The sequence below is a fragment of the Lepidochelys kempii genome, chromosome 2 (genome assembly GCF_965140285.1).
Source record: "Lepidochelys kempii isolate rLepKem1 chromosome 2, rLepKem1.hap1, whole genome shotgun sequence".
NCBI classification, from domain to species: Eukaryota; Metazoa; Chordata; order Testudines; family Cheloniidae; genus Lepidochelys; species Lepidochelys kempii.
This window is the reverse complement of record NC_136381.1, coordinates 244,978,401-245,003,933: the sequence shown is the minus strand read 5'-3', so window position 1 is coordinate 245,003,933 and position 25,533 is coordinate 244,978,401. Positions and strand designations below refer to the sequence as shown.

Genomic DNA, 25,533 nt, shown 5'->3' with positions numbered 1-25,533 from the left:
ACATACTGAGGAATCTCTAAGGGGGCCGAGCACTTTCTCAATGGAGTAAATGGGAATTAATGGTCTTCTGTATCTCTAGGTTGTTGCTCTGCACTCTATAGGATCAAGTCCGCTAAGGGATAGTTGCTTGAGGAAGGGAACCATAGCTTAGCCCTACAATATCTGCAGAGCAAAGAATGTCTCATATGTTTGTCCATATTGTGTCTGGGTTAAAATGAGTAAATATGCATATTAAGAAAATAATAATTAAGCAAATATGCATATTAAGAAAATAGATATGCTTAATCCTAATTTTAATGCAGATTAATTCCCAAAGAGGTTGGATGTGCTTTGTTCTTTGGGCACATATAGCTGCTGAGCTGTTGCTCTCTTTAGGGACAGATTCTGAACTCAATTACAGCAGCATAAACCCATAGTACTTCTACTATATGATGAATGAGTTTCACTGGATGTACAACAGAGTAGTCCAGAACACAGTCATTCCCTTCAGTTGTAAATTTTGCAGAACAGACATCTGTCCTTGTACAGTTTTTAAAGTGCCTAGTCAAATTTTGAGTAATGTGGGTAAAATTTTCAAAAGCACCTAAATGATTTAGGAGCACAGTGTCATGAGGATCCCATTTTGTAAATAGAATTTAGGCTCCTAAATCACGTAGTCATTTTATAATTATCCATCATCATCATCAATAAAGTGGTTAGTTTAATATAGGGGAACCAATTATCATTGCATTGACATGTTTCTCTCTATCAGTTTCTCTCTTTTTACTTTAGAAATCGTGAGAATCCTTACTGACCTTCTCAGTTAATTTATGGACCAACTATCGAACCTTATTCCTTACTGCTCTTATTTCTGGTTTGCATTTTTGAATCACAAAATGGTTTTGATTGATAGTCCAAGAACATGAAGACCTATTTCAATCCACAAAAGACACCAGAAGCATTGCAAGTTTCCCACATTGCTCAATGAAGGGGAAAAACAATACCAGAAAATGTGGAAATGGCAGATGTGCTAAATGTCTCTTTTGTTTTTGTTTTACCGAAAAGGTTAGCCATGATCAGATGTCTAACATAGCAAAAATGAGGAAGGATCTGAGGCTAAAATAGGGAAAGAACAAGTTAAAAATGACTTAGACAAGTTAGATGATTTCAAGTCGGCAGGGCCTGATGAAATACATCCCAGAATACTCAAGGACCTGACTGAGGAAATATCTGAGCCATTAGTGATTATCTTTGAAAAGTCATGGAAGATGGGAGAGGTTCCAAAGGACTGGAAAAGGGAAAATATAAAATCTATAAAAAGGGAAATAAGGACAATCTGGGGAATTACAGACCAGTCAGCTTAACTTCTGTATCCGGAAAGATAATGGAGCAAATAATTAAGCAATCAATTTGCAGACATCTAGAAGGCAATAAGGTGATAAGTAACAGTCAGCGTGGATTTCTCAAGAACAAATCATGTCAAACCAACCTGATAGCTTTCTTTGACAAGGTAACAAGCCTTGTGAATAGGGGGAAAGTGGTAGATGTGGTATATCTAGCCTTTAGTAAAGCTTTTGATACTGTCTCGCATGACCTTCTCATAAACAAACTAGGTAAATGCAACCTAGATGGAGCTACTAAAAAGTGGGCTCAAAACTGGTTGGAAAACCATTCCCAGAGAATAGTTATCAGTGGTTCACACTCATGCTGAAGGGCATAATGAGTGGGGTTCCACAGGGATCAGTTCTGGGTCTGGTCTGTTCAATATCTTCATCAATGGTTTAAATAATGGCATAGAAAGTACACTTATGAAGTCTGCGGATAATACCAAGCTGGGAGTGGTTGCATGTGCTTTGGAGGATAGGATTAAAATTCAAAATGATCTGGACAAACTGGAGAAATGGTCTGAAGTAAATAGGATGAAATTCAATAAGGACAAATGCAAAATACTCCACTTAGGAAGGAACAATCAGTTGTACACATACAAAATGGGAAATGACTGCCTTGGAAGGAGTACTGCAGAAAGGGATCTGGGGGTCATAGTGGAGCACAAGCTAAATATGAGTCAGCAGTGTAACACTGTTGCAAAAAAAAAACCCAAACTTCATTCTGGGATGTATTAGCAGGAGTGTTGTAAGCAAGACATGAGAAGTAATTCTTCCGTCTACTCCAGGCAAATTAGGCTTCAACTGTAATACTGTGTCCAGTTCTGGGCACCACATTTCAGGAAAGATGTGGACAAATTGGAGAAAATCCAGAGAAGAGCAATAAAAATGATTAAAGGTCTAGAAAACATGACCTATGAGAGAAGATTGAAACAATTGGGTTTGTTTAGTCTGGAAAAGAGAAGATTGAAAGGGGACATGATAACAGTCAAGTACATAAAAGGTTGTTACAAGGAGGAGGAGGGAGAATAATTGTTCTTCTGAACCTCTGATGACAGGACAAGAAGCAATGGGCTTCAATTGCAGCAAGGGAGGTTTAGGTTGGACATTAGGAAAAAATTCTTAACTGTCAGGGTGGTTAAGCACTGGAATAAATTGCCTAGGGAGGTTGTGGAGTCTCCATCATTGGAGATTTTTAAGAGCAAGTTAGACAAACACCTGTCAGGAATGGTCTAGATAATACTTAGTCCTGCATTGATTGCAGGGGAATGGAATAGATGACTTAATGAGATCCCTTCCAGTCCTACACTTCTATGGTTCTATGATTGCCCTACCAGTGATCTTGAACAAAAGGCACTTTATATACAGGGGTGAAAACGTAGTTAATTTTCAATGACTCTTTCAGTCCCGGACCTCTCTCTTCTGAGCCTAATTTTAATAAAAAACATCACTTACTGCCAGCTGCAATGATGGTTAGTAATATGAACATTTCTTCATAAGAAACTGGAATAAGAACTGATTTCACATAGGATAGGCTACTGAACATCCATCAGACTTACAACTTCCAGTTGTTACAAGCATGGGATGTTTTGATCCAGGTGACCTAGAGCTAAAAGCCTTCATGGTCTGTTCCTAGTATCCTCAGTCAGACACACAGAAAGACACATATCAACTCCAGAGGTAGTTTTGCACAGATATCTGAGGGCAGAATTTGGCCCTATGAGCTCTCCTGATAAGTTTTGTGTACACCAATACCTACCAGTCATGACACTGGTTCTGCAGACCTCTAATCCTGGGCTTTATTAACTTTCTTAAACTCAGCTGAATTTAAGTCAGTCCTTTAGGCTTATCCCTTTGCTAGCTACATAGATTGCTGATTAACAACACCATTATAGATAAATAAATCCATTTAGTTAACATGCTTAACAACTTTTTCTGGCATCAGAGTCACAAATGTTAACCTGCTCTGTTAAAACACATCTCCCTATATCCTATCAATAGACAGAAGACATGTTCTAGGCCCTGCAAGTTCTGGAGTGTTTCTAAGTTTTCATCTTCAAAGAGAAAAATAGGGTTGTTGTTTTTTCCCTCATGGGATAACTAACATGTGTTAGCTATCCTGCTGTAAAAACACAGTGGAGGCAAGGAACTGAGGTAAACTAGGTGAGGTCAAGAACAGGTGGGAGGTACAGTACTGACCTCACTTAGCTACCTACGAGATAAAAACTACAGAAGCTTTGTCTCCATTTAGGATTTTACACTGAGATAGCTATCAAGCATTTGTTATCTCAAACTAAAAAATACCACCTTTGTGTCAGTGAAGACAAAGCCTAAGAGAGAAACTACTGTGTGGGCAAGTGTACTTTAAAAAAAAAAAAAAAAAAAAAAGGAAAGTGGTTTCAGTCTTTCTGGATTAAGAGGCCCAGGCAGGTAACTCTACTGCATCAATCATTCAAATAACCTGTGCAGATAGGTCTAACAGATAGGTACTACAATCCTCTTTGTTTCACTGGGTCTCCTGCTGCCTTTGTATCACACAGGATTACTTCCACTCAGTGAGGAATTTCAGTATGATCAGATTAAAAAAAACCAAACACAACACAAATGCTGTTCCTGGGTTATCCACTTGGTTTCAGTAAAACAAAATATGGTGTCAGGTAATCAGGCAAATGAGAGAAAAATACAGAGAGAGGAATTTGAAAAAAAAAAAAAAAAAAACCAAACAATAGGGGAAATGTTCAACCTGCAATCTTTCCTTTTTTCCCTTTCCCTAAGCACTGAATTAAGAAATGTGACGAGGGGCTTTCCTGTCTGTTTTGTGGATACATATATCCTAGACAGTTACTATAAAACCAGAACTGTATGGATTTTTGTACAATGTGATTAAGTGGCTTTTCTTTTCTTTTCTTTTCTTTCCTTTTTTTTTTTTTTTCTTTCTGGATTTTCTGAGGCTGTGAAACTGTGCACCATCTGTGACCTTTTCACACATCTCTCTCTCTCTCTCTCTCTCTTTCTCTTTCACTCACACACACACACACTGCGGTGTTTCTCAGTAAACCCCCTGGAATTATTTTATTGTCTCTACAATATATCTGCCACATTTGGCAACTCCTCCATCTCAGTTGTTTCAACTTGCTCTCCAATTTCCTCATTTCTCTATAATTGATGCCATATGAAAAAATGTCTTTGAAATTGATTTCCCCTTTCCCTCCCACCCCTCACATTTTCTCATCTCTCCTTATACCCCTTCCCTATTTTCAGCTCAAAGCTTTTTCCTTACTAACAGCTGCTTGCTGGCACACTTGTATTCCTATTATGTATTGCAATTTTTTTTCTGACAGTGCTTGAATTGGAAGGGGGTGGACAAGGTACATGGGGAGTGGGGAGTGCTGATTTTGCTTTAACTTTTTCTCAGCTTTTGTTTGCTCTTTAGTCATAAAATCCCTCTTTTGATCAGCAACAGTGATATGGATCTGTGGCTGTAACCCCCCAAACCATCCAACTCAAGAACTGAGGCCTCAATTCAGCAAAACACTTAGGCACATACACAGTCACGTTGCTTAACATACTTAAAATGTTTTGTTGAATTGAAGTCTGGATTCCGATGCTGAACATGAGAAAGCTTGTTAGGATTTATCGGTCCATGAGAATTCTGCTATTTTGCAGATTTTTACATATTTATTTTTAATTTTACCTGATTCAGCAAAGCATTTAAAAACATGCTTAATGTCAGGCACATGCGTAAATGCTGAATGGGGGATGGACTTCAGTGTGTGCTTAAAGTTAAGCATGTGCTTAAATGCTTTGCTGAATTGGGACATATGTGACTCATTTTGAAATTTGATTATTTTGTATATCATACTTGGATCTGCTGCAGAGAAGCAAAATGTAAAACATTCACTTCGAGGGTATTGTACAGTTTCCATTAGGAACTGTGAAGCTTGCTTGGTTCAGGTTTTGTTATGTACCAAGGGCCTGATCCAAAGCCCATTGAACCAAAGGAGTTTTTTTATGGACTTCAGTGGACTTTGGATGAAGTCCAAAGTGCCTGGTCTTTCAAGGCTAGGAGCTTTATGGGAGGTGAGGATGCTTAGCTGTTTGTAGATTCAGGCTCTAAAAAAAAACAGCCAAGGTTTGCTGCAAGGTTTACTAACAATTCAGAACACTTTTAAGAAAACTTGAACATAGTTTCCAGCAAACCTAGGCCAGTTCCTGGACCTGGACGGAACCACATTTTGGTTGAACCCAAAACTCTGAGCAAAACACACATGAATTAAAATGGAAGAAATATTCACAGGATCTCCTATAATTTACTGTACTTCACCCAACTGTATTTTTCTTGTTAAAGGCAATATCCTTCCGATTAATATTTAAACACATAGGAAATATTATTTTAAACACACTTTTTAAACACCCCCCCCATTTTTCCCATTGTGAGCTATTGGTTTTTTAAGCAAAAGTGATGTTTATAAACTGCAATTGGAAAATGAAATGAACTGTAAACATATCTTTACTGAGTGCAGCATAGGCAAAATTTGTACAGTGACTCCTGATAAAGATACATATCAACACATAGTTTAAAATCACTGTGGCTTCAAATATTTAAGTAACCCTCTGGGAAAGGTCATGATACTTAGAAATCCTAATCCAGAACTCACTGTCACACACAAAGTAAGAGTGAAGATTCTCTAATATTTTTTTCCATGTTAACAATTTGCAAGAAATTGGATAACCCCATGGATACTGTGGTATCCTTCATGTTTTTCCAGTTTGCCATAATCATATGACTTAAAAATGTGAAATCCAGTTCTTAGTGCTTTTTGTATCCAGCATGTTTAGTGCCAGGTAATATTGGAGTCGAAAGATACACACAGCTCTGATCCTGAGAACTGTTGGCTTGGGTCGGGGGTTTGTGGGGCTTTTCAAAGGACTAGGATGCAGTAAGGATATAATACATCATGTTGATATAGATCCCAGTGTGCTGCCAAAGGTACATAGACTATGTAAAACTCCATTTCTACTGAGAAATAAAGTAAAAGTTGAACTAGACTGAATGGTAAAATTGGATGTTATTGAGCGAATACACCAACTGGGATCAGGAAATAGACTTCAGTCTCTCTTAACAGCACTACTGGGTGGAACACTCTTTACTCTGAAACCTATCTTACTAGATGGGCTGTTTCCCCTCCCTGCTCCCTTTGGTTTGATTACTACTGTTGCTGGCACTAGTTTCACTCAGCCCTTGCACTTCCCAGTCTGTGCCTGGCCCCTACAAAGGGGTGCAGGGGAAGGAGTCTTCATGCATCCTGAACCTCCCCCACACACCATCTTCACAGGGCTAGACTTTTTATTTAACATTTAGGACCATCTTTTTCAGTGTGTTTGCTAAAAGCTGGTGTGAGAAGAGGATGGTTAGCTACACTAGCAGCCTACAGATTCTCCTCAGTAGTCTAAAGAAGGTGGACATTAGTCTCAATGTTCTTTAGGCCTCTGAAGAGTAATAATGATCAAGAGCAAGTATTGATCCAAAGGGGAAGTTTTACTTATAATCATGAGTCTCAGAGAGGATTATTACAGCCCCTCTAGTGTGTATATCACCTCAGGAACTAAGAGGAGTTCAGAGGATAGAGATACTAGGCCAGATTTTCACACATTAGCCTTTATTCTTGCACCCAAGATTTCCACTTTAATCATTTCATCTTATTTGAACCTGTAAATTTGCAAGGATAAAAACCAGTGTGAAATTATTTGGCCAGGTCTAGTTATAAATTTTAAAAGAGTATTTTCACCTGGGTAAAATATATTGAAACAGTCCATTGTCTTCAGGTTCTTTTCCCATGATGATTAGCTTATAATATGGAAGATAACCCATGTCTCAGGTGGGTTAGGGGTAATAAACAAAATCATGCAGTATCTAAGAAGCTAAATAGCAATAGTTTGAAATACTGTGAATTTGGTGTCATGTTGGTTGTGAGTGGAGGACCTTTTTTACATGAAATCAGCGATCCATTTTCCATTGGCTATCCTTTTGCCCATTCAATGAGACTCCAGTGTAAAGTTCCAAAATAGTTGCATCTGTGTAATGGGGGGTGATTTACAGTTGATTAGCTCATCTTGGCGCACTCACTTCGTAATGAGATTTCATAGAGAATCATTCAGATAATAACCTCCCTTAAAGCCAAAAGACTTGGCATCTAAGGTTCTTGTTGACCACCAGATTGGATTTCTTGCTAGTTTTCTTCCTGGCTTTCAGAAGGGACTTCCAGAAGAACTGAAATCTGGAACTGCTTCACCTCTTAGTATCTGAGTCCTCAAAATAAAAAGGCATCTGTTTATGGCATATCTCTTTACACATTTTTGGCTATCATAACATTTAAATTTCAAGTCCAATGATCATCAGCTCTAGTTTACAGATATTTGACAGGCCAAACTCACCTTTCTCTCTCTCTTTTTTTTTTTTTTTTGAGCTTGAATTTTATTGCTTTAACAACATTTTGCTTTGGGGTTTCTTCTTTCATGGAGGTACCATAACACTGACTGAGTCTTAAAAGCTGCACAAATAAACTTTGAAGGCCTTTTTTTTTTGTACAGGCTCCATGAAGTTCCTTACACATTTTCCACTATGAGCTCCTGTCTACTCAAGTATCTTTTTGTTGTGGTGATGCAGCACGTGACTAAAGGATGAGACTGAAAGTTTGGCAAATGCAGTATTTTCTCTTTCGGGGATTATGATTTCAGGTAATCACACAGCCTTCAGCAGATGCTATGTATTTTCCTTTCTAGAGCCATTACAATGCAACCAACATGAGGGGAAAAAAAGCACACACAGGAAAGTGTGAGTGACTGCAAGTTTTTTTTGTTTTTTTTTTATGGCTATTTATAAATAAAGCAGGAGAAGGCCCATTTCATATTAATATTGTGTGCCAGTTACTGGACTAGAAAGAATGATTAGGCAAACTTGAATTCCAGGTTGAGGACAAGATTGCAATATTTACTTTGGTCCCATACTACTGTATATGAGCTCTCAATCTCTCTCTCTCTCTCTTTGTGTGAGTGTATATATATATATAAACATGGAATAAATACATGTTATTGATTTTCATTACATCCCATCCCCCACACTCTCATTATATGGATGCTTTTTAGAGCCAAATTTCATCTGTATCTTTTTCATACGACCAGTCTCAGGAGTAAGGACCCACAAGTTGCCTGCTTACCTGCTATGTTAACCCTCAGGCAGCCTAATGAGTGCAGCTGGGCCCCAACTGGTTTTTCTCACAGTTTAAAAAGTTGTACTTCAAACCAAAGAGAACTTTAAGAGCATTTCAACAAGCAGGATTGGAGCATGCAAATGAACAAAGTCAGCTGCAAAAATATTGACCTTTTTCCCTATCCACCATTTGAAGGTTTCACAATTATTTTCTTTTTCTCCATTGTGCACAAATTACTTCTTGCTTTACTTGTTGTTTTGCAAATGAATTACATCTTGGGAAAGTGGCTTTGTAGGTAATGGACCAGATCCTCAGATAGTGTAAAACACTGTTGTTCCATTGACTTTGGTTTATACCACCTGAGAATTGGGTCAAAATCTGCCTATCAATGTAAATGAAGGTGTAACTAAGGACAGAATACACCCCAATGGTATTTAGCAAAATAAAATAAAAAATACCTTACATGACAGTGTTCCTGTGCTTTGTTTTGTCTCATGTCCTTTCTTTTTTGATCCTGCAATGGGCCTTGGTAAGCTGAAAGTTATGGCTGTGGGATTGCTTCCTGTTCCACTTGTCTCCTGCCACATCACCACATTTATACGTACTCCCTGGATGGTACATTGTAGCTTGCAGAGTTTGATATATATATATAATTGTGTTATGGTATTATCTTAACTATCACAAACCCAAACTGTCTTCTTTGAAGGGCTAGTGACTTTTTTTCTGAAAAAAAAAAGTTTTTTTCTGATGAAAAATGGCCTTTTTTCAAATGGAACTTTTTGTGAACAATTGTTGATGTCATCTACATTTCTTGTATTTCATGAATGTTTACACAATGTTTTTGATCAGTTTTTATTTAAAACATTATCAATTGCATTTTTTAGTATATGGAATTGTTCAGCATAGTTTAAAATACATTTGATAAGAATTTCTATTTAAAAATTGATAGACATTGTGAAAACTTTTGATAAAGAAACAGAACTTGCTCAGTTTTGAGCCTTGCACTATAGAAACAATCTTGAAATTTCTCACAACAGATTTCTTTCTGTATTCAACCAGCTCTACTACTTTGCTACTTGTCTGCACAGAGTCCAGCAGAATGGGACCCTGATATTTGATTGGGGTTGCTGGGTACTATTTTACTCCAATAACAATATGTTCATAACTATATTAAAATAAACATGACGATTTTCATCTATTTTTCTTCCTCAAAAATATTCCTCTTGAAATAAGCATTCCTGAATGCAGTGGGTCATTCTATATTTTGATTATTTTAATCAAATTTGATTTTGCCTTTCAATTATGTACATCCAAAATATAAAACATATATAAAATATAAATCATGAAAATCCTGATTGAGATTAAAGCTCTTGGTATAGGTTTAGAACGGTGTTTTCCCTGTATAATACTCTCTCTGATATAAACTCAAATATCACATACATTTATGTTGTTTCATACCAGATCCATTACATAATTCCATTCTCAGAAGCATTTACTGCAACTCATCCCATAATTTAGTATCTCTGTCTGTATCTATTTAGTATCTCTGTCTGTATCTGTATTTAGTATCTATTGTATTTTAAGCTGCAGACTTATATCATGATCTCTCCTACTTACATAAGCTGATAAACTGCAACTTCCAGGGGACAAACTCATTTTCATATATATGCATCCCATGACCAAAGCCTCCCCTCCTCTCAGGTATTCAAAACTCTCTTTGAAGTCAATTGAGGCCTGATCCTACACCCTTAAAATCAGTGGGAGTTTTGCCTTTGACTTCAATGTAGGATAGAGACCTGGGAGAATAGGGGACTGCAGGAACAGGTCCTCCTTGACTGCAATAGAAACTGTGTGGAGAAGCTGAGGCATAGATGTGTACTCTATGACAGACTCGTTCCCCTTGTAACTGTTATAACTTAGCTGATATTCGCAAAAAGAAAAGGAGTACTTGTGGCACCTTAGAGACTAACCAATTTATTTGAGCATAAGCTTTCGTGAGCTACAGCTCACTTCATCAGATGCATACGATGTATGTATGTGTATAATATGTATATGATATATGTATGTGTATGTATATGTATAAATGTCTAAAATGATTCCCCTTAAGCAATAAGTAAACATTTCTGAGTGATAAATAGCAGGCCTTGGATGATTTTATAATGTATTAGCTCTAAGACATGATGATGATCAAACAATATGGTAATTATGCTTTGAAATAGGAGCTCTGGGGTGCCTGACTGACTTTGAGGTCGATGAGTGAAGATAGGGTGATCAGATGTCCCGATTTTATAGGGACAGTCCTGATATTTGGGGCTTTTTCTTACATAGGCTCCTATTACCTCCCACCCCCGTCCTGATTTTTCACACTTGCTCTCTGGTCACCCTAGGTGAAGATCTCAATGTGAAGTCAATAGAAGTTTTGGTATTGACTTCAGTGGAGCCAGGATTTCACCCCAGATCTCCACTGCTTTATAGACACCAAGCCAAATCACACTAGATGAAGATTTGACCCACTATTTTTTAAAATAACTTCTCAATACAAAACTTGGTTCCTTAAATTCAGTGGGAAAGTGCCATTCATGCTGTTCTTCACAAAATTATGAATGACTTTCTGAGATACAACCCCCCCACACACACAAAGGCATATCAGAGAAATCATTAGACGCCTACAACTTGAGCACCTTTGGCCGTATTTCATCAACTGTCACCAGTTAAGAAAGGTTGGGCATAACCAGTTCTTGGTAGGCCTCCAAAGAAAACATGGGTGATGCAGGAAACAGCTTTACTATCTACTAAATTGCACTTCTCCCCATAAGCCTGAATTGAACAAATGCTGCAGCATAGTGTTCGGGAGTTCTCTGTTACAAGAGCTGTTGCTCTTGGATAAGGAATAAAATCAAGGTCCTGGCTAAAGCTGTGTTCATTAAGGTTCCCCTGGGCCACTTCACAAAAATGTGGATGTTAACCTGGATGTCTTGGCTGAATTCCAATGTGAAAACCTATATAAAAAATTCTCCTGCAATTTCAATTTGATAAAGCATCATTCAGTTCCTGTCCTAAAATGTCCTAGGATGTTGTTGTGCTCTGTTGCATTGTTGTTTATAATGCTTTGGTGCGCCTTCTGGATAAAAGGCACTATATAAATGTAAGCCATTATCACTGAATGCAGAGCTGAGGCTCAGCTCTGCTTTTATTTAACAAATTACTGTGTCTCTAACTTTGCAGCTCTTTTGTGTTCAAGTTTCACTCTTCTCACCTCTCCTAGTTTTTAACTCATGGATGAACCCTTTCTGGCAGCCACTTTATCTTCCTTCCAGCTGGCAGATCAAATAAACACCTTCTTTGGGAACTGATGCTAACACACAAGTAGATCAGAAGAAGTGAATGTTATTTAGCAATGCAACCAGCCTCACTTCCCTTGCTCCCCACCCTCATAGATGCTGATTATAACTACATTCCTAAAGAAGGCTGGACTGGTAACTCAACCTTGAATCTCTTGTGTGGCAACAGACTGTAATGTTCTGTGCCAGACAATGTTGTGATGTTTACAACGAACACTTAGGTACCCAGGGTGTTGATACCTCTGATCAAACATCTGAGTCCCACAACGCCTGCGTCAAATGACTTGCCCTCCCAGTGGCTGGAAGGTCATTTTATAAGACTTTTGTTTTCAGTTAAATTGCAAACTCTACTCTTTGCAATTCAAAGACTCAGTGGTGTCTATGAGACACAGCCCTTCCTTGGGAGGTGGAGTGAAATTGAATTCTTCCTGGAGGTGCCCCGGGAGGCTGCCCTAGAGCTCCTAGGTGTGCAAAGGCAGTGGGCCCATTGCTAACCCTTCATGGGGTGCACATTACTCTCCCTTCTTGACTGTCCATCTCTGATGTCATATGTGTAAAATGGACAGAGCTATGGTTTCCCATCAATCCATGTCCCTTTGGGGGCACTGTGTGCTCCTTGGGGGAGTAGGGAGAGAGTACTATCCAGGCTCCCCAGAGCTCAGGGACTACAGTTGTTGTTGGCCTTTATGCAGGCTGGGTTAGGGGGAAAAGCAGACTCTTAGCACACTCTGCCCTTGCACACCATCATGCTCAGCATTGCAGTACCTAACTTTTAGGCGCACTGAAAACCACTTAGATCCACAAAGCCTGCATTAGGCACCTAGTCTCCCTGTACAACAAATGGGGAGAGATAGGCCTCTGAGAGAGGCATCCACAGAAGCTAGCACACAAGACAGGAGCCACCTATGCTAGCCAACAGGATATGTTGATGAGATGGGTGTCAGGTGGCTTAGGAGCCTAATCCATTTCTTGTGCGAATGACTTAGGCAGGTGCCTAACTCCTCACCAAATGGCTGGTGAGGCAGAGGAGGAGGAAGAGGATTCCTTATAACTTTTAACCCCGGGGGGCAAGGGACCTGGGATGTGGGAGACCCTGCTTCAATTTCCCTTTCTGCCTGATGAGGGAAAGGAATTTTAATAGAGGTCTTCCACCTTTCAGGTGAGTGCCTTAACTACTGGACTATAGAGTGATTCTTGCTCTGGCCCAATTAATATTTAATTAAAGCAGAATGGCTATCAGGAGGTCCTTGCCACTCCGCCCACTGGCCAGCCATTTGGTGTGGAGTTAGGCATGCTCATAACATGACTATTGTGTCAGGCCCTGCAGCTGATATGGGTGGAGGAAAGCCTATCTTCCCCTGGTTTGAAGAATGCATTGGGGCTTAGGTGGGAGATAGGCATCTGGACACCTGGAGTGAGGCAGCAGCATACATGCCCAGAAGCAGAAACATACGAAATTTACAGTGGAAATCTAGTCACTAAGTGAATTTAGGTGTTTACAGGGTTAAGCAGCTATCAGGCAGGGATTTTGTGGATCAAACTGGTCTCTAAAACTGAGATTTAGGCACTTAAATCTGTGCTTTACATACTTAAGAGCTTTACATGCTTTACATACTTATGCTTTACATACATACTTTGTGGATGTGGCCCTTAAATATGTGTAAAAAGATATTTCTTAGCAAGATTTTTTGTATGTTTGATAAAGAGTGGTTTATGTCAATATAATGCAGGTATTTTCAGCATTGCCAGGAAGGTGGGAAATTGCTTTTACTAGAAGCAACACAAAGAAATTCTAGCAAGACCCACATAAATCATACGTAATGATTCTTAACATTCTGATGGTAATACTGTGTTATTGTAGTACATTGAATCCAAAGTGCAGAACTGCAGTGTGCTTTGCTTTAGAATCTGATCTACTCAAAATACAGTACAAATATATATATTTTTAAAAACCATGAAGAATAGGTGGTAAATATGCCAGCACAGAAATGTCCTTAGCTAAATTGTAATTGTAGCTAAATGCAACCCTGTGTTTAGGTTGCCTAACACTTTTTGACTATAAAAGATTCTCTTCTTGCAACCTCTTTTTGAGAAGCTCTAGCATATCCATTGTTTGCAAGCCTTTGAAATGCATTAGGAGGAAATCTGTTGCCTTTTCTTTATCCCATGAACTTCTATTCAGATTTTACTGAGGTTTGCTCATGTTTGTCAGGAAAATGTTGGCAACCTGACAAAATAATAACTAAACATGAGTACACTTAAGTGCTGGGCTCATGTCTCTGCCAAAGTAGCTGCAGCAGTGTCAACAGTACACATTGTCCTGGGAAGCCTGAGAGCTGCTGTAGGGTGGGGGTTGGAACAGATAGCCAGTCCGGGTTCCTTGCACCCCAAGCACTTCCTGACTGGTGAGTCCCCTTCTGGGATAACAGCCTGTTGCCAGCTAATGTAGCTAGTCCTGTAGCTCAAATGATAACAGTCTATGCTGATGTTTCTGTAAGTAAACCCTGATGCTGCATGATGGGGATGTAGAATTTGTTTTTACCTCTTTTTCCTTTAAAAAAATCCTTGGATACTACATATCCATGGAGGGTGAACAAGCACCCTAAATTAAAAGAACATTATTCAGGTTTGTCAAACACTCAAATGTTAGAAAATATCAGATTTATAGTTGCCTCTGCAACCTTAACTCAAATCACCCATGTATATGAATTATGGTACCGTTTTTAATGACATGATCACATGGTATTCTCTCAGCAGGACCCCTGACTCTTTCTGTGCGCAGGACGGGTACACAAAGGGGCAGAATAAAGTTTACATAGGTAACTGGAAATGTCATATTTACAATCTTTCAGGAGCTTGACTTAATAGCATAAATAACATTAGTTTAATGTGGCTTTTCATGTAATCCTATTAACACCCATCTTGCTGAGTAAGTGTGCTCAAGAAAAATAAGTTTTGGAAAACATCCAATAATGTTTACAAATCTAACAATGCACATTGTTTTTATTTAAATTTAAGTACTAATGATTTAAACAGCTTACTACATTTGCACCAAACAGAAAGATAGGGCTCGTATTTCTTACAAGCAAGGAAAGGTCCTCGTGGACACTGAAGGTAAATGCACATCTTTCAGAGAGGGCTGATTATTTTTTTAATCTGTCTTCTGAGGAATACCCTTAGGCCAACAATTTGACCTACTGTACATTGTTTCTTCTAAAGCACTTTGCCAATTTCTTGCATTTTAATTTGGAAGCTAATGTCTGTCAATGCTCTTTATAATTAAACTAGCTCAGCACTAATGAACCAACATTCAGGCCAAGAGACAATGAAAGAGCTCTATTACAGGCCAAACAAATGATTTACTAATGCCTTGACAGTGTCAGTTTTAATGGGAAAGGTTATTTTTTTAAATGGTAAAATATTGACCACTGTGCAATGATAGACATGCCTTTAAAGGACTGTTTTCAGACTTGATTGACAATGCACATTTTAAAAGGTTTCAGAGTAGCAGCCGTGTTAGTCTGTATTCGCAAAAAGAAAAGGAGGACTTGTGGCACCTTAGAGACTAACCAATTTATTTGAGCATAAGCTTTCGTGAGCTACAGCTCACTTCATCGGATGCATACTGTGGAAAGCGTAGAAGATCTTTTTATACACACAAAGCATGAAAAAATGGGTGTTTACCACTACAAAAGGTTTTCTCTCCCCCCACCCCACTCTCCTGCTGGTAATAGCTTATCTAAAGTGATCACTCTCCTTACAATGTGTCTGATAATCAAGGTGGGCCATTTCCAGCACAAATCCAGGGTTTAACAAGAACGTCTGAGGGGGTGGGGGGAAGTTTAGGAAAAAACAAGGGGAAATAAGTTACCTTGCATAATGACTTAGCCACTCCCAGTCTCTATTAAAGCCTAAGTTAATTGTATCCAATTTGCAAATGAATTCCAATTCAACAATCTCTCGCTGGAAGTTTTTTTGTTGTAATATCACAACTTTCATGTCTGTAATCGCGTGACCAGAGAGATTAAAGTGTTCTTCGATCTTTTGTAGTGGTAAACACCCATTTTTTCATCCTTTGTGTGTATGAAAAGATCTTCTACACTTTCCACAGTATGCATCCGATGAAGTGAGCTGTAGCCCACGAAAGCTTATGCTCAAATAAATTGGTTAGTCTCTAAGGTGCCACTTTTCTTTTCACATTTTAAAAGATATCCTTAATATTTACATTTTAGAAGAAAAAACTGATTTAGCTTAATTCCCTGTGAGACCTGAAGGGTTAACTCACCTGTTCCTTTCAGACATAAGGAAACAGTGGTATAGTCTATCCATTCAGATATGATTTGTTTGACCACAGCTGATTGGCCATGAGTGCCCTTGGCCTTTCCTGTTTCTTTGTTTATTGAGGGCCTGGTTCAGCCACCTGTCTCATTATGTATGTTACTCACAAGTAGCCCCATTTGGCTCAATTGTGCTGTCTACTCTAGGCATCACCCTGCATTGCTTGCTGTGCGGTCTTGAGCAGCCCTAGAGAAGCATTGTGACTCACTCTCTTAGAATTCTGAGGTGTGGCGGGCGTAACCCACCAGAACAAAAGACTTTCCCCCTTCGGATGAGGGAGGGGATCACAAATCACATAATTATTTGGAACAGCAAGTGGATAAAACAGGAACAGGGGTGAAGGTTAAATATACAACAGAGGGGAACTAGAAAGGGATACTGTGCGGAGAAACCCAGCCAATGCCCACTGCCGCATGATGGACTCTGAGTCAACTGTCCCAGAGAAAATGAGAAAACCTGTGTTCTTCCAGAAGTTGGCTGATAGAGTGGAGGAGAGGAAGGACTGGCTATTAGTATCCTTTAGCACAGCATTCTGAAAATGGGAGCAGCCTGAGGCCAGATGAAATGCAGGTTCTTCTAACTTGGGCAGGAACAGGGGAAATGCTGCTGCTAAGGGAAACAGCAATGGAGAGGGACATGCGTAAAGGCTGTGTGTGCAGGTCAAAGTTTGTTGGCAGAGTGAAGAGAGGCAGCACCTTGGAAGAAGATACTGGGTTGGGGACTATGGGCACAGAGACTGTGGCTGGCTGCCTTAAAAAAACTATGGACTCCTCAGAAGGGAAAAGTCTTCGGGCACACTGAGCTCTGAAAACTTATGGGAAAATGAGAATGAATGCCAAGTACTTTTTGGGGAACTGTTCCAATCTCTGCCTTCCTTTTTCCTACCACGTCTGTGATGAGCACATCAGGAAGTACCTGCTGACAGCCTCCCACAGGTCTTGTATAGCCAGATGTTGTGTGCCTGCTACTATACTTCTTTATTAATATAGACAGCTCCATTAGCCAGTGCAGATGGTGATCTAGAGACTTCTTCTCCTGGCCCATCCTCACCCCTGTTTAAGTGTAATGCTACGGTAGGATAGTAACTCTGGGGAAACCTCCTCTGAATGCAGATACTAGAGCTGGGTGAACTTTTTCACGCAAATGAAGATTCAGGTTGACGGAAAGGTTTTGTGATTTCAGGTTGAAATTGCCAAATTAGGGTTTTTTTGTTTTTATATATATAAATCTTTAGTTTTGCCATTTTAAAAACAATGTTCAAAATGTTTCACTTTTTTATTTGAAATGCCTTTTTTTCTGAATTTTACTGCAATTTTGTTTTTAAAAAGGTTTAAAAACTTGAACATGAAACACAATGTTTTGTTTGATCCAAATGAAATGAAATCTCTTTGATTCTTTTGGTTTGCTTAAAATGTGAACACATTTCCTTTTGGGTGGACCCATAATGAAGCTATATTTTTGGTTAGGCCAATGGACTGGAAAAAAAACAGTTATTTGCAAAACAGCAGCCATCATCTGCACTCTCTCCCTTCACCTCAGCAACTAGGATAAGGACCAGGAAGAATTTAGCCAACTGATTTCAATAGGACTATTTTCAGATTTACTCAACATATAGAAAGAGGGAAGGGGAAGAAACTGGAGATGATGCCTCAGTTCTTTCCACCTACATTTGAAAATGTTGCTGGTAGCCTAACACACACAGAGGTAACATCAAGCTATTAAACCTCACTATAACTTTATTCTTTTTATGGGATAACTGAGTGGTGCATTGCCATGGTGGGGAATGGGGGGCGGGGAGGTACTGCTGTCATTTCTTTTTATACTCCATTATCTGTCTGATTAATCTGACTTTCATTCCGCTATAGTTTAACAGCTCATTTGTCTGGTGTGTTATTAGTAAATACATTTTATTATCTGGCATATTAACTGCCAAAGCTCCAGAGACCATGACACAAACCTATGAACTGAAGCATGATGTCTCCCCAGACCATTGCTAAGCAGCTCCATAAGAGAAGGACATAATTGACAGGCTGAATATACTCTCTTCTTTTCCAATCAAAGTCAAAGCATGTGTATTTGGAAGTGGGTAGATTTAAATCATTTACAATACACTGTAGTCTTCATATTCCCTGTTTGTTCATATGACCCTCTATGTTCACCTTCAGACCTCACGCTATCTGAGTAATAAAAACTGATCCCCTTTCTGGTTAACATCCATTTATTCTCTCATTTATGTCTAACCATAACATTGTCATGTTTTCTAACAATGAGATTTCTCAGTATAGTGTAAGTGGCCCAGAAAATAAGACAGAAGATTGTATTTTCTCATGGGAAGTGAGCTTAGATTTCATTTAACCCCTTTAGGCTTGCTCCTGTGCCCTCTGGAGCCTAGCAAAACACCCATTGCGTCAGTGATGCAGAAGCAAGATTCTTGTGGTTAAAGGCCTGTTCTTGCACCGCTGAACTCAATGGACATTTTACCATTGTCTTCAGTGGGACCAGGATTGGACTTTTAGTAGGCAGGGAGGAAGTATGGTGCCATGGGTAGAGCTTGGGAGGGGAAGCAAGGAGAGGACTAAGTAGTTAGTGTTTTTATAGCATTTTGATTAAGAAGCAATGAGCAATAAGAAAATACTATACTAAATAGTAGTATTTAAACTGGGAAATGATGCCTTTGCCAACTCTCATTCACCTGGATTAGTGGTGGGCAACCTGCAGCCTGCGGGCCACATGTGGCTCACCAGGGTAAGCTGATTGCAGGTTGCGAGACATTTTGCGGACGTTGAGTGTCTGCAGGCATGACCCCCCACAGGTCCCAGTGGCCTCGGTTCGCTGTTCCCGGCCAATGGGAGATACAGGAAGTGGCGGGCCGCAGGGATGTGCTGGCCGCCACTTCCTGCAGTTCCCATTGGCCGGGAACTGTGAACTGTGGCCACTGGGCATTGCGGGGGGCCGTGCCTGCAGATGGTCAATGTCAGCAAAATGTCTCGTGGCCTGCAAACAACTTACTTTGATGGGCTGCAGGTGGCCCGCGGGCCACAGGCTGCGAACCACTGATCTGGATAGCTAAATGATTACATTTTAGCTTCCTTTGTGTTTGCTTTCTTATGCACATTACTGATATCAAGTTTCAGTAACAAAAAGTGAATTTCAAACTCATTTGCAAGTACTTATGGGACCTGAATTTTAAATTCCAAGACGTAAGTATTTGTGCTGGAAATATTTATCTACTCAGAGAACAGAAAAAATACCATGTGACTTAAGAGATCAATTTAAGCAACGCTACTCAAATTCTGACTAAACGGTTGATTAATTTAAAATTTGAAAATATTTGAGTGAAATTAAACAATGAATAAACTCCAGAAATATAGTCAGCACATGTTCTGCAAACAGTCCACATTCGTCATCTGAAATATTGCTTCTGAATTATTCACTTGACTCTGACCATTAAGAAGTTAAATGTATTGCAATTTGCTCAGTTACATGAATTGTTCTCTTGTAGTTGCATGTATATACCTATTACTGACATTAATAGGAAAATAAGACAGACGATTGTATTTTCTCATGGGAAGTGAGCGTAGATTTCATTTAACCCCTTTAGGCTTGCTCCTGTGCCCTCTGGAGCCTTAATAGGACATTAATAGGACATTAATAGGAGTTACACACAGGATTGGATTGAGAGTGAGTAGAGTGAAAAACCAAATGCAGAGAAACTGCGAGGAAAAAGGATGAAAGAAATTTGAATGAAAAAATACACACAATGAGTCAGATCCTCAGCTGATGTAAATCAGTGTACATCCATCAATTTCAGTCCAGCGGAGGCTCTGGTCCAATATTAGCTACACATTATATGGAACACCTACCTGTTCCAGTTCAGCTTTTGGGAGATGTAGGTCTTCAATGCATAGCACAGACTTCCCTTAAGCTAGAAAAAAGCAATTAAAAAATTTAAGCACTGTAGAAGTAAAATAGATTTAAAAAAACAGGGTAAAAAATGAATACATTTTAACTCATTTTGACCCCCCCCAATAATAAGAGTTTTACAAAACCACATCCTTCATCAGCTTCACTCCTCTCTATTTCAATTCTTACATGTCATTCCAATTAAAAAGATTGGCTGTGTTCTACCAGCATGTTAGAGATTGTCTTAGAAGATCATATGAATTTTCTGCTGGGAGTGACAGAGTTAAGTCATTTTTGTCAAATACGTATATGCTACAGAGAAATGGGAACATGAAAGGGAATTAGAGGAGAAGGAAACAGATAAAATGCTAAACATTTACTCAGAATCTGTCTTTATAAATGAAGATTGAATTTTATCCAAACCAGGAATCAGATTTCCAGGGGAAGCAGATGAAAAATTAGAGTGCGCAGAATGCAGCAGAAAAATGGTTGTTAAAAGGTTACAGCCTTTTAAATTTGACAAGGTTCCTTGGCCAGATTACATATACCCAGGAGTGCTGGAGGAAGTGGGAGTGGAAACTGGAGAAGCTTTAGCAGCATTTTCACAAGTTCACTCAAATTTTATTCACTTCAAGACTCAGAGAGAGATCTGAAGATTGAGAAAATGGGTCACGTAATTTTGTCACTTCAACAACAAAACAAAGGAGGGAAGGGGTCTGTGGAAGTAAGAAACCTGGTTCAATCTGTTTGTTAGTGTTGTGGGAAGAGACTGCAGAAGTGTAAAAAAAGGGGAAGAGACTCATAGTACGATGAAGGATGAAATGTCAAACAGTGCACCACCAGTTAAGGACATCCAGCCTTTCTCTGTGTGAGAGGGATTCTGTATAATGTGTTCAGGTTCATTGAGGATGTTACTATTGTGCTAGACAGGGAAGATCAAACAATAAGAATCCACACATGCCCCGCTAATTTCTTCACATGAAATTTAAGTGTACCACAGATGCTTCTTTTAGACCATTCCATGTTGGTCTTCTAGAGACAAACAAGACACTAGAAAAAAATGTCTAGTATGGATTTCTTCATCAAATTCAAACAGGCCACACACTGAAATAAAACACTATTCCAAGATGTATATATACTTTTACTTTTGAAATTTATCCTGGCTCAGAACTATATTACCAATGTCATATCCAGTTAACTACAGTTACGCTAACTCACAAGTAGCAATGTAGAACTGCTTCAAATGTTCTGGCTAGAAATTCTTACTTGACAGCTACATTTGCCACATGTTTTAAGGAAGGTTTGTATTCTACTTGGAGGTCATGATACTGTCCAAGAGCTGGTTAAATTCTAATTCCACAAGGTTACAGTATTTATTGTCCAAGCGTTGTCATTCAGTGATGCACAGTAGTAATGTTTCTGAATTGCTTAAAATTCAAAAGTGGGTAGTCTGGTGCTGCCCGAATATATAAGAGTGGGGTGGAGGGAAGGGTGTGTGTAAAATTGGTGGAGCAGTTCAAGCAAAGAAGATTATATGTATCCTATATGCAGCCAGAATTTGGGTAGAATCAGATTGGCACAGTTGGATGCAGCCATCACAGCATGGACTCTGTAGCTGCCTGTTAGAAGAGCTCAAACAGAACCATCTGTGTTTCCCTACAATAAGCTGCTGCAGAAATGTTGCCTCTGTCTAATGTGCAGACCTCATGGTTCATTCTCAGCATGCTCTGTTTACTGTGACATCATCTTTGCTAGCTACCTTCTGCAACAGGCAATCTGGGGCAGTGTGACTGTATGCTGACTGGTTTCAGAGTAACAGCCGTGTTAGTCTGTATTCGCAAAAAGAAAAGGAGTACTTGTGGCACCTTAGAGACTAACCAATTTATTTGAGCATGAGCTTTCGTGAGCTACAGCTCACTTCATCGGATGCATGTCGTGGAAACTGTAGCAGACTTTATATATACACAGAGAATATGAAAAAATACCTCCTCCCACCCCACTGTCCAGCTGGTAATAGCTTATCTAAAGTGATCATCAGGTGGGCCATTTCCAGCACAAATCCAGGTTTTCTCACCCTCCACCCCCCCACACAAATTCACTCTCCTGCTGGTGATAGCCCATCCAAAGTGACAACTCTTTACACAATGTGCATGATAATAAAGTTGGGCCATTTCCTGCACAAATCCAGGTTCTCTCACCCCCTCACCCCCCTCCCAAAAACCACACACACAAACTCACTATCCTGCTGGTAATAGCTCATCCAAAGTGACCATTCTCCCTACAATGTGCATAATTAAGGTGGGCCATTTCCAGCACAAATCCAGGTTTTCTCACATCCCCCCCACCCCCATACACACACAAACTCACTCTCCTGCTGGTAATAGCTCATCCAAACTGACCACTCTCCAAGTTTAAATCCAAGTTAAACTAGAATATCTGGGGGGGTTGTAGATCCTTAATAATGCATTGGAGGGGTTTTAGTTGGGGGCTGAAGGTGACGGCTAGTGGCGTTCTGTTATTTTCTTTGTTAGGCCTGTCCTGTAGTAGGTAACTTCTGGGAACTCTTCTGGCTCTATCAATCTGTTTCTTTACTTCTGCAGGTGGGTATTGTAGTTGTAAGAAAGCTTGACAGAGATCTTGTAGGTGTTTGTTTCTGTCTGAGGGGTTGGAGCAAATGCGGTTGTATCGCAGAGCTTGGCTGTAGACGATGGATCGTGTGGTGTGGTCAGGGTGAAAGCTGGAGGCATGCAGGTAGGAATAGCGGTCAGTAGGTTTCCGGTATAGGGTGGTGTTTATGTGACCATTGTTTATTAGCACTGTAGTGTCCAGGAAGTGGATTTCTTGTGTGGACTGGACCAGGCTGAGGTTGGTGGTGGGATGGAAATTGTTGAAATCATGGTGGAATTCCTCAAGGGCTTCTTTTCCATGGGTCCAGATGATGAAGATGTCAATCAATATAGCGCAAGTAGAGTAGGGGCTTTAGGGGACGAGAGCTGAGGAAGCTTTGTTCTAAATCAGCCATAAAAATGTTGCCATACTGTGGGGCCATGCGGGTACCCATAGCAGTGCCACTGATCTGAAGGTATACATTGTCCCCAAATGTGAAATAGTTATGGGTAAGGACAAAGTCACAAAGTTCAGCCACCAGGTTAGCCGTGACATTATCGGGGATAGTGTTCCTGACGGCTTGTAGTCCATCTTTGTGTGGAATGTTGGTGTAGAGGGCTTCTACATCCATAGTGGCCAGGATGGTGTTATCAGGAAGATCACCAATGGATTGAAGTTTCCTTAGGAAGTCAGAATAAATGGACACAAATCAGATGTCAAGAATTATAACATTCATAAACCAGTCGGAGAACACTTCAATCTCTCTGGTCACGCAATCACAGACATGAAGGTCGCTATCTTAAAACAAAAAAACTTCAAATCCAGACTCCAGCGAGAAACTGCTGAATTGGAATTCATTTGCAAATTAGATACTATTAATTTAGGCTTAAATAGAGACTGCGAGTGGCTAAGTCATTATGCAAGGTAGCCTATTTCCTCTTGTTTTTTTCCTACCTCTCCCTCCCCCCCCCCAGATGTTCTGGTTTAACTTGGATTTAAACTTGGAGAGTGGTCAGTTTGGATGAGCTATTACCAGCAGGAGAGTGAGTTTGTGTGTGTATGGGGGTGGGGGGGATGTGAGAAAACCTGGATTTGTGCTGGAAATGGCCCACCTTAATTATGCACATTGTAGGGAGAATGGTCACTTTGGATGAGCTATTACCAGCAGGATAGTGAGTTTGTGTGTGTGGTTTTTGGGAGGGGGGTGAGGGGGTGAGAGAACCTGGATTTGTGCAGGAAATGGCCCAACTTTATTATCATGCACATTGTGTAAAGAGTTGTCACTTTGGATGGGCTATCACCAGCAGGAGAGTGAATTTGTGTGGGGGGGTGGAGGGTGAGAAAACCTGGATTTGTGCTGGAAATGGCCCACCTGATGATCACTTTAGATAAGCTATTACCAGCTGGACAGTGGGGTGGGAGGAGGTATTTTTTCATATTCTCTGTGTATATATAAAGTCTGCTACAGTTTCCACGACATGCATCCGATGAAGTGAGCTGTAGCTCACGAAAGCTCATGCTCAAATGAATTGGTTAGTCTCTAAGGTGCCACAAGTACTTCTTTTCTGTATGCTGACTGATAGCCATGGGGTGTAGCCAGAGGCCACATTGGAAGTTTTATGGAGCAGGGTACAAATATATCAGGTTCTTGAATCAGTGCTTGTCTTCAGAACTGTGGGAATGACAAAGAAGTATTGTGGACCAAACTCTGAAATTTTTGAATGCACAGAGCCCATCATTAGTTCTTCAAATACATTTGAGAATGTTATGTAACTGATGAAGAACCGTGGCCAGGAAGATAGTTAATAAAAAAGATTAGATGAGAGGCTACAGTGATACAGATTAGAATGTAACTAACCAATGTTCCAGTGTAGGGCAAGGCTTCAATGTACTTGTTAAGTGTCTCTTCTTCAATACGTTCTTCATGGAACAAATACTTGAAATAGGTGAAAAAATACTGCTTCTGTGTAGATGTGAAAACTAGACAGAATAGGGAGAAAAGGAGATGGGGACAGAGAGACAACAAAAATGTGCTAGGTTGTTCTATTCCCTTCACCAAATGGTTTTGATCCTGTTGTGTGCTGAAGAGTCACAGGAAACCTTTTGGATATCCTTAATAAATTGCTGCACTTCTGGTAAATAACAAAAGCCAGATCTTAAGAATGGCCATACTAGGTCAGGCCATATGTTCATCTAGCCCAGGATCCTGTCTTCCAACAGTGGCCAATGCCAGGTGCCCCAGCAGGAATGAACAGAACAGGTAATCATCAAGTGATCCATCCCATTGCACGTTCCCAGTTTCTGGCAAACAGAGGCCAGGGACACCATCCCTGCCCATCCTGGCTAATAGCCATTGATGGACCTATCCTCCATGAATTTATCTAGTTCTTTTTTGAGCCCTGTTATAGTCTTGGCCTTCACAACATCCTCTGTCAAAGAGTTCCACAAGTTTACTGTGCATTGTGTAGATCAGTGTAGCACCGTTGAAGTCAATCATGTTACACAAATTTACACCAGCTGATGATCTGGCCCAGAAAAGTGCTTCCAAAGTAACAAAAGTATCATCAATCTTACCTGCTTAGAAGCCACTACTATTCCTTGGAGCTCATCCAAATTTAATATATATTTACATATAGAGTTGAATATATAGCAGGTGCCAGACATTGGTTGCAACTTTTAGACTCTTCCCACGCTCTTCTAAACAAAAACAACTCACATGGACTCCAATTTAATAGGGTTATGGGCTTGATGAATACTGTGGAAATTCCA

At 39.8% G+C, this 25,533-nt stretch overlaps 1 long non-coding RNA gene across 1 annotated transcript in view; it reads right to left on the bottom strand.

The window, feature by feature from the left end:
• The window catches only part of LOC140906080 (uncharacterized), a 29,062-nt gene extending 8,467 nt beyond the window's left edge, over positions 1-20,595 (bottom strand). Inside the window, exons 1-2 of the long non-coding RNA XR_012157037.2 lie at positions 20,538-20,595; positions 20,118-20,179 (exon numbers count right to left, since the gene is read on the bottom strand). This is a non-coding gene — a long non-coding RNA (uncharacterized LOC140906080). The remainder of the gene's footprint in view (positions 1-20,117; positions 20,180-20,537) is intronic.
• Between the last annotated feature and the right edge of the window lie 4,938 nt (positions 20,596-25,533).